At 61.1% G+C, this 7,218-nt stretch overlaps 1 protein-coding gene across 13 annotated transcripts in view; it reads left to right on the top strand.

The window, feature by feature from the left end:
• Positions 1-2,506: 2,506 nt before the first annotated feature.
• Positions 2,507-7,218, top strand: part of MAPT (microtubule associated protein tau) — a 44,290-nt gene continuing 39,578 nt past the window's right edge. For all 13 annotated transcript variants that reach the window (XM_036399039.2, XM_036399046.2, XM_036399043.2 and 10 more), the window contains exon 1: positions 2,507-2,629. The gene's annotated coding sequence lies outside the window, so the exon portion shown is untranslated. The remainder of the gene's footprint in view (positions 2,630-7,218) is intronic.

Here is a 7,218-nt window from a genome sequence, read left to right as displayed (position 1 = left end):
TGGTGCTGAGCCGGGTTAGGAGTGGTGCTGAGCCGGGTCCTGAGTGGTGCTGAGCCCGGTCCTGAGTGGTGCTGAGCCAGTGCATGGTGGTGCTGAGCCGGGTTAGGAGTGGTGCTGAGCCCGGTCCTGAGTGGTGCTGAGCCCGGTCCTGAGTGGTGCTGAGCCGGTGCATGGTGGTGCTGAGCCGGGTTAGGAGTGGTGCTGAGCCCGGCCCTGAGTGGTGCTGAGCCAGTGCATGGTGGTGCTGAGCCGGGTCCTGAGTGGTGCTGAGCCCGGTCCTGAGTGGTGCTGAGCCGGGTTAGGAGTGGTGCTGAGCCGGGTTAGGAGTGGTGCCGGGTCCTGAGTGGTGCTGAGCCGGGTTAGGAGTGGTGCTGAGCCCGGTCCTGAGTGGTGCTGAGCCCGGTCCTGAGTGGTGCTGAGCCGGGTTAGGAGTGGTGCTGAGCCGGGTTAGGAGTGGTGCTGAGCCCGGCCCTGAGTGGTGCTGAGCCAGTGCATGGTGGTGCTGAGCCTGGTCCTGAGTGGTGCTGAGCCCGGTCCTGAGTGGTGCTGAGCCGGGTTAGGAGTGGTGCTGAGCCCGGTCCTGAGTGGTGCTGAGCCGGGTTAGGAGTGGTGCTGAGCCCGGTCCTGAGTGGTGCTGAGCCAGTGCATGGTGGTGCTGAGCCCGGTCCTGAGTGGTGCTGAGCCCGGTCCTGAGTGGTGCTGAGCCGGGTTAGGAGTGGTGCTGAGCCCGGCCCTGAGTGGTGCTGAGCCAGTGCATGGTGGTGCTGAGCCTGGTCCTGAGTGGTGCTGAGCCGGGTCCTGAGTGGTGCTGAGCCGGGTCCTGAGTGGTGCTGAGCCGGGTTAGGAGTGGTGCTGAGCCGGGTCCTGAGTGGTGCTGAGCCCGGTCCTGAGTGGTGCTGAGCCGGGTCCTGAGTGGTGCTGAGCCGGGTCCTGAGTGGTGCTGAGCCGGGTTAGGAGTGGTGCTGAGCCGGGTTAGGAGTGGTGCTGAGCCGGGTTAGGAGTGGTGCTGAGCCGGGTCCTGAGTGGTGCTGAGCCAGTGCATGGTGGTGCTGAGCCTGGTCCTGAGTGGTGCTGAGCCCGGTCCTGAGTGGTGCTGAGCCGGGTTAGGAGTGGTGCTGAGCCCGGTCCTGAGTGGTGCTGAGCCCGGCCCTGAGTGGTGCTGAGCCGGGTCCTGAGTGGTGCTGAGCCGGGTTAGGAGTGGTGCTGAGCCGGGTCCTGAGTGGTGCTGAGCCAGTGCATGGTGGTGCTGAGCCTGGTCCTGAGTGGTGCTGAGCCGGGTTAGGAGTGGTGCCGGGTCCTGAGTGGTGCTGAGCCGGGTTAGGAGTGGTGCTGAGCCGGGTCCTGAGTGGTGCTGAGCCGGGTCCTGAGTGGTGCTGATCCGGGTTAGGAGTGGTGCTGAGCCGGGTCCTGAGTGGTGCTGAGCCCGGTCCTGAGTGGTGCTGAGCCTGGTCCTGAGTGGTGCTGAGCCCGGTCCTGAGTGGTGCTGAGCCGGGTTAGGAGTGGTGCTGAGCCAGTGCATGGTGGTGCTGAGCCTGGTCCTGAGTGGTGCTGAGCCCGGTCCTGAGTGGTGCTGAGCCGGGTTAGGAGTGGTGCTGAGCCCGGTCCTGAGTGGTGCTGAGCCCGGCCCTGAGTGGTGCTGAGCCAGTGCATGGTGGTGCTGAGCCTGGTCCTGAGTGGTGCTGAGCCCGGTCCTGAGTGGTGCTGAGCCGGGTTAGGAGTGGTGCTGAGCCCGGTCCTGAGTGGTGCTGAGCCAGTGCATGGTGGTGCTGAGCCCGGTCCTGAGTGGTGCTGAGCCCGGTCCTGAGTGGTGCTGAGCCGGGTTAGGAGTGGTGCTGAGCCCGGTCCTGAGTGGTGCTGAGCCAGTGCATGGTGGTGCTGAGCCTGGTCCTGAGTGGTGCTGAGCCAGGTCCTTAGTGGTGCTGAGCCCGGCCCTGAGTGGTGCTGAGCCTGGTTAGGAGTGGTGCTGAGCCGGTGCATGGTGGTGCTGAGCCTGGTCCTGAGAGGTGCTGAGCCGGGTCGGGATGGTGCTGAGTCGGGCCGGGCAGAATGGGGGATGGAAGCGAGGCGGTGTACCGGGGGGGGAATCGGTGCGTACCGGGTGTGTGCCGGGGCTCTGTGTATACCGGGTGTTTACCGGGTGTTTACCGGGTGCGTGCCGGGGCTCGGTGCGTACCGGGTGGGTACCGGGTGCGTACCGGGTGGGTACCGGGTTGGTACGGGGTGGGTACCGGGTGCGTACCGGGCTCGGTGCGCACCGCGGCCGCCGCAGGCCGGAGCGGGGCCGGGCCGTGCGGGGCGGGGGCATCGCGGCAGCGCCCCCCGCCGGCCGGGGCGGCGCGCGCGCCCCCGCTCCCCGCAGACAATGGGGCGGCGGCGGCGGCGGGGGCGCGCGCGCGGGCGGGGCGAGCGCTCCCCGCGAGAGGCGGGGGGCGCGGGGGGGTGGGGGGGGGGACAGTTCGGCGCCGCTCCGCGCACGCGCGCGCGCGCTCCCGCCCCGCCGGCGCGGCGAAGGTTCCGGAGCCCGCGCGCGCCCCCGCCCCGCCCGCGCCGCCGCCGCCGCCGCTGTCACCGTCACCGCCACCGCTGTCAGCAGCCGGCTCCGGTGCGGACACCCCCGCAGCAGCGGCAGGTACGGGGTGGGGTGGCTCCCGTGGGCTGGAGGGGAGCGCTGAACCCCCCGGGCGCGCTCTCCCTTCGCCGCGTCCCGCGCGGAGCAGGCGGGGGGGGGGGGGAGAGAGAAAAAAAACCAACAAAAAAAAATCAATCAAGCCCCGAAAAGCAAAATCCGTCCATTTCATCCCAAAAGCGAGGGGAGGGGCGTGTACCGGTGCCGGCGCCCCGGGGCTGCGGCAGCGCGAGGCGCGGCCCCTGCGGCAGCGCGGGCGGCCGGGGCAGGTGCGGCGAGCGGGGAGCGGCGGCCAGGGATGGATGGATGGAAGGATGGAGGGAGGGAGGGATGGATGGATGGATGGAGGGAGGGATGGAGAAGGGCGGGTTTGGGGCTTTCTCCCCGCTTTGCGCCCGTTTCGGCCCCGTTCCTCCCGGCAGGTGGGGCCGGGGCTGCGGCAGGAGGGGCGGCAGCGCGGGGCCATGTTCTGCAGCCGCCTCGAGGGGGGAGGCAGCGGTGATTAAAAACGGGAAATTAATCAATAACGGGAAACCGTAACGAGAAAGCGTTTCGAATAAAAAAAATGGAAAAAAGGAGCTGCACACGCCCAGCCCTAAATTTTGCGTGGGGGGAAGCGATATTGAGGTCACGGCACCCCGGCGCTGCCCGGCTTTGTTGCACCCCCCGGTGCCCGTGTCGAGGGGTTTGGTGTTTAACGTGAACGAGGTGGGTCCCATCCTGTTGAATCCCGGGTGTTTTCCAGCCCCAGGATGGGGATGGGGATGGGGATGCCCATCCTCGTGGGTTTGGGGCTGGGATGGGGCTCCTTGCTGTCACTGGTAGTGCCTGGATGTGCCGGGCACATCCCAAGCATCCCAGTGCCATGCTGGGATTGCCCTTGTCATGCTGGAATTGCCCCCTTGTCCCTTCCATCTGCCTCTTCCCGTGCTGTCTCTCCTTTCTTGTCCCCAAATCCCACCAGGTGGGGCGTGGAGCTGCCCCCCCCTTTCTGGGTTTTGCCTTTTTTTTTTTTACCTGTGGTTATTGGGTATTTCTTTATTTTAAGTCTGACTTAGCTGGGAAAAGGGAAGTTTCCTGGCCAGGTGTTTCCAGGAGCACACACTGCCTTGGAGCAATTCAACCTGCAAGGAGCAGAAACAGCTCATTCCAGGTGAGGGATGGAGATTTCTGCCTGCATCCCCGACTGCCACATGAGCCCAAGGGAGGGTTGGCTTAGGCAAGGCGATTTTTCCTGCTGTTTTTGAACACCTAGAAACGCAATCCTGCTGCTGCTCGCAGAGGGCAGCTGCCATCCCTTCAGAGGGAGTTTCTCCTTCCATTTGCTGTGGTACCACCCCGCGAGGTGCAGCTCCATTTGCAGCGAGAGGCTGCTCGTGCTGGAAGGAGCAGCTGAGATGAGCTAAGCTGTCACCATTTGTATGCAGAGTATTCCCGAGCTTCCCCAGCGTGGATGTGGGCAGATGTTGGGTGCGTGTCTGAACCAGTGGAACAAAATTTGCTGCTGAGGATCCTTAATGTGCCTTGTCTGTCCAGCAATGGCTGCCTGCTTCCATCCATTGAAGGGGCTTTGGCTCTGCTGCCAGCACCTCACATTTTTGGGGTGTTTAATGGCTTTCCTTGTGGGGTTCAGTTTTCTTGGCATTATTTTTTTTTAGGGTGGTCAATCAAAACAGGTCTCAGTTGGGCGTTTGCAGGCTGCTCTTGAGGGGAGAAGAATTAAAACCTCGTTCTCTCTAGGAGTAAGGAATTGCCTAACCCAGTTATGCTTTGTTCACTCTTGAAACACAAAATGCTTGGTTTTCACCCCAAGATGAACAACTTAAGGACAAAAGCAAAGTGCTGGCTGATTTACCTGTGATTTGTAGAGGATTTGAACATAGAATCATGGAATGGTTGGGGTTGAAAGGAGCCTTACAGACCATGTCGTTCCACCCCCTGGCATGGGCAGGGATATCTTCCATTAGACCAGATTGCTCCAGCCTGCACTCCAGGCTTGCAGGGATGGGGATCCACGGGCAGATGGTTCACACCTGATTAAAGTATTGCATTTTCTCATTCTTTGAGTAAGATGGAGGTGGGGTTCATTTTTTGAGACCCGGGGACCGCGATGCCCATCCCACAGACGGTGTCACAGATCAGATAGGGATGTTTATCCTGCAGGGATTAACTGGGGATAGCGGTGGTGGGAGCTCTGTGTGCAGCTCCCTGAGGAGGGGATGGGCCCAGCCCCTGCAGGTGGCAAGTGCAGGTTTGGTGTGTCTCCCTCTGTCAAGCGCTGTGTGAAGTATTTGCACTGTGTGTGAAGTATTTACAGCTCTTGCTTCCAGTTTGGGCTTGCTCACCCTTCCCACTCCCCTGTATCCCTTGCTGCCCTCTGCTTCCAGCCTCTGCCTTCCCAAGGTGTTCCATTCAAACTGTCCCATCCCCTCTGTGCTTAAAGAACTGCAGCTTCAGGAGGACCAAGCAAGTGTATTCATTTCATGTATTATATATATATACATGAAAAGGGAGTGCTGTAGCTTTGTCATTTCCTTCCCAAAAACCGTGGGGAAATTCTGCTCCCCTGGCCAGACCTCATAGGATAAAAAGGAGGAGAATGTGACACTGTAGCTGCCCTGTCTCGGTGAGGAAGAGCTGGGTGTAGCCAGTCAGGGATGCTCGTAGCATGCTGCTGCTGAGGTGGGTGTTTCATCTTCTGCCTTTTGTGTTCCTCTGCTGCATTTCAGAGAGCCGTGTTCCTCGTGGAGTGCTCATTGATCCCTGTAGCACCACAGGCTTTTTTCCAGCGTTTTCCAGGCGTGGGGTTTGGAGGTGTGTGGGTACCACTTTGCTGAGCAGTCCTTGAGGGTGCAGCAGCAGGGATGGAGGGAGTTGCTCCCTGCTCACCTTTGTGTCCCCACGTGGAATTTGGGCTCAGCAGCATTGCGGGGCTGTTGGAACAGCCACGTTGGGAGTGTTTTGGAGCTGGTGTCGGTGCTGAAGCTCCTGAAAGGCTGCCTCCATCAGCACGGGAGTGACAAATTGTCCTGACACATCCTGCAGCACAGCCGTGGCTGGTGGGCCCGTCCTGGTGCTGGGTGTGCCCACCCCAGACCTCCAGACAAATCCCTCTGGGTTGGCAGAGCGTGGAAAATTGGATCATGAGGCACTGGCTGAGGGGAAATGCTCAGGGTGGCCGGTGCCTTTCTTCCCAAAAGCAAGATTATTCAAGAACTGAAAGAAAGCTGTGGATTTGAGTTTGTCCTGAGCAGAATAATCTTATTTTGTCAGCCCAGCGTGCTGATGAGGCTTGGCTGTGGTGCTGGTGTCCTTTGGGGCAGTGCTGCTAATTTAGCTGTAGGAATGCTCTGACACTTGATGAATGAGTCAGGGAAGAGCCAGGGCACTGGTTTCCACCTGGCTCCCAGTATTTTCCAGTTTGCTCAGCTTGCTGGCTGCTGAGCTCAGTCGGTTTGTAGCTTGGCTGGTTCACTCCTAGGCTGTGTGCTAAGGTGTGGGGCTGGACCGAGAGGTGGGAGCTTGTAGTGCAGTGCCTTGGGCTTGTGGCATCCTTCTGGGTGATGCTGGGAGGGTGTTGGGGCTGCTGGAATGTGGCAGCGGGGTTTAAAAGGAATTTAGAGGGGTTGTGGCTCTGCACACAGGTAAAGCAGCCAACCCTGAGCAAAATGGGCATGGCTGATGCTTTCTGGCTCCTTCTGAGGTCTGCAAACCCACGAGTCTGTGGGAAAGCACCGAGAGCCCTTTCTTGGAGCAGAAGGGGCCTCTCTGGCTGCCTTGGAGCAGCCAAGGCTGTTAAGCCCTGAGGGGATTTGTTCCCCTCGTGTACCTGTCCTGTAGCACAGGGAGCCCCAGCTCGGCATCCTGGCTGTTCCCAGCCTCAGCTGAGAGGAGCAGCAGCTCTCTGAGGGCCTCTCCCTCCTGCTGCAGTGGCAGCAGAGCCGGGCTGGCTTTCTAGGTTTTTCTGCCAATGCAGTGTAATCTCTTCCTACCTCGGGGGCTCTGCTGGCCTGGCTGTGCTGCTCAGGCTCCAGAGCTGGCTGGGTGGTGCCTGGGGCTCACCCCACGGGCACATCCCCAGGGCTGGGGGTGCTCATCAGTAAATTGGGCAGTCCTGGCTGCTGCCTGCCCGTGGAGATGGAAAAGGAAGCGATTGCAGAAGTGGCTGGGGCTGCCGGTCCTGCAGAGCAGCGCGGAGATGTCCCCACTCCCCTGGCAGCAGGATTAGGGTGAGTGGCCTGGGGCAGAGCGGGGTGGGCTTGGAGAAACCTCCCTGAGCCCCAGGCTGGCTCTGCCTCGCCAGAGGTGCAGCCCCCAGCCTGGGGGAGATGTGGAGCTGCTGCTCTGGGCAGTGCTGTTCCCTCCTGGCTGTTCAGCACCCACAGCCCTCAGTCCCAAACTGTCTTTGCAGGTCACCCTAGGATGTGCTGGGCAGAGCAGAATTGCGGCCCTTTAGGCAAACCCTGGTGAGGTTTTTAGGTGGGCACAGCTCTGCTGTGAGGGACTGAGTGAATGTGAGTCTCTCTTGCAGCAGGATGGATCTCCCTCCTCCATCTGTGAGCTGGAGCTTTGTTTTACACTGAAATCTGCTG

Source organism: Molothrus ater, chromosome 27 (genome assembly GCF_012460135.2).
Source record: "Molothrus ater isolate BHLD 08-10-18 breed brown headed cowbird chromosome 27, BPBGC_Mater_1.1, whole genome shotgun sequence".
NCBI lineage: Eukaryota > Metazoa > Chordata > Aves > Passeriformes > Icteridae > Molothrus > Molothrus ater.
Note: the sequence above shows the minus strand (reverse complement) of the source record. Positions and strands in the feature narration are given on the sequence as shown.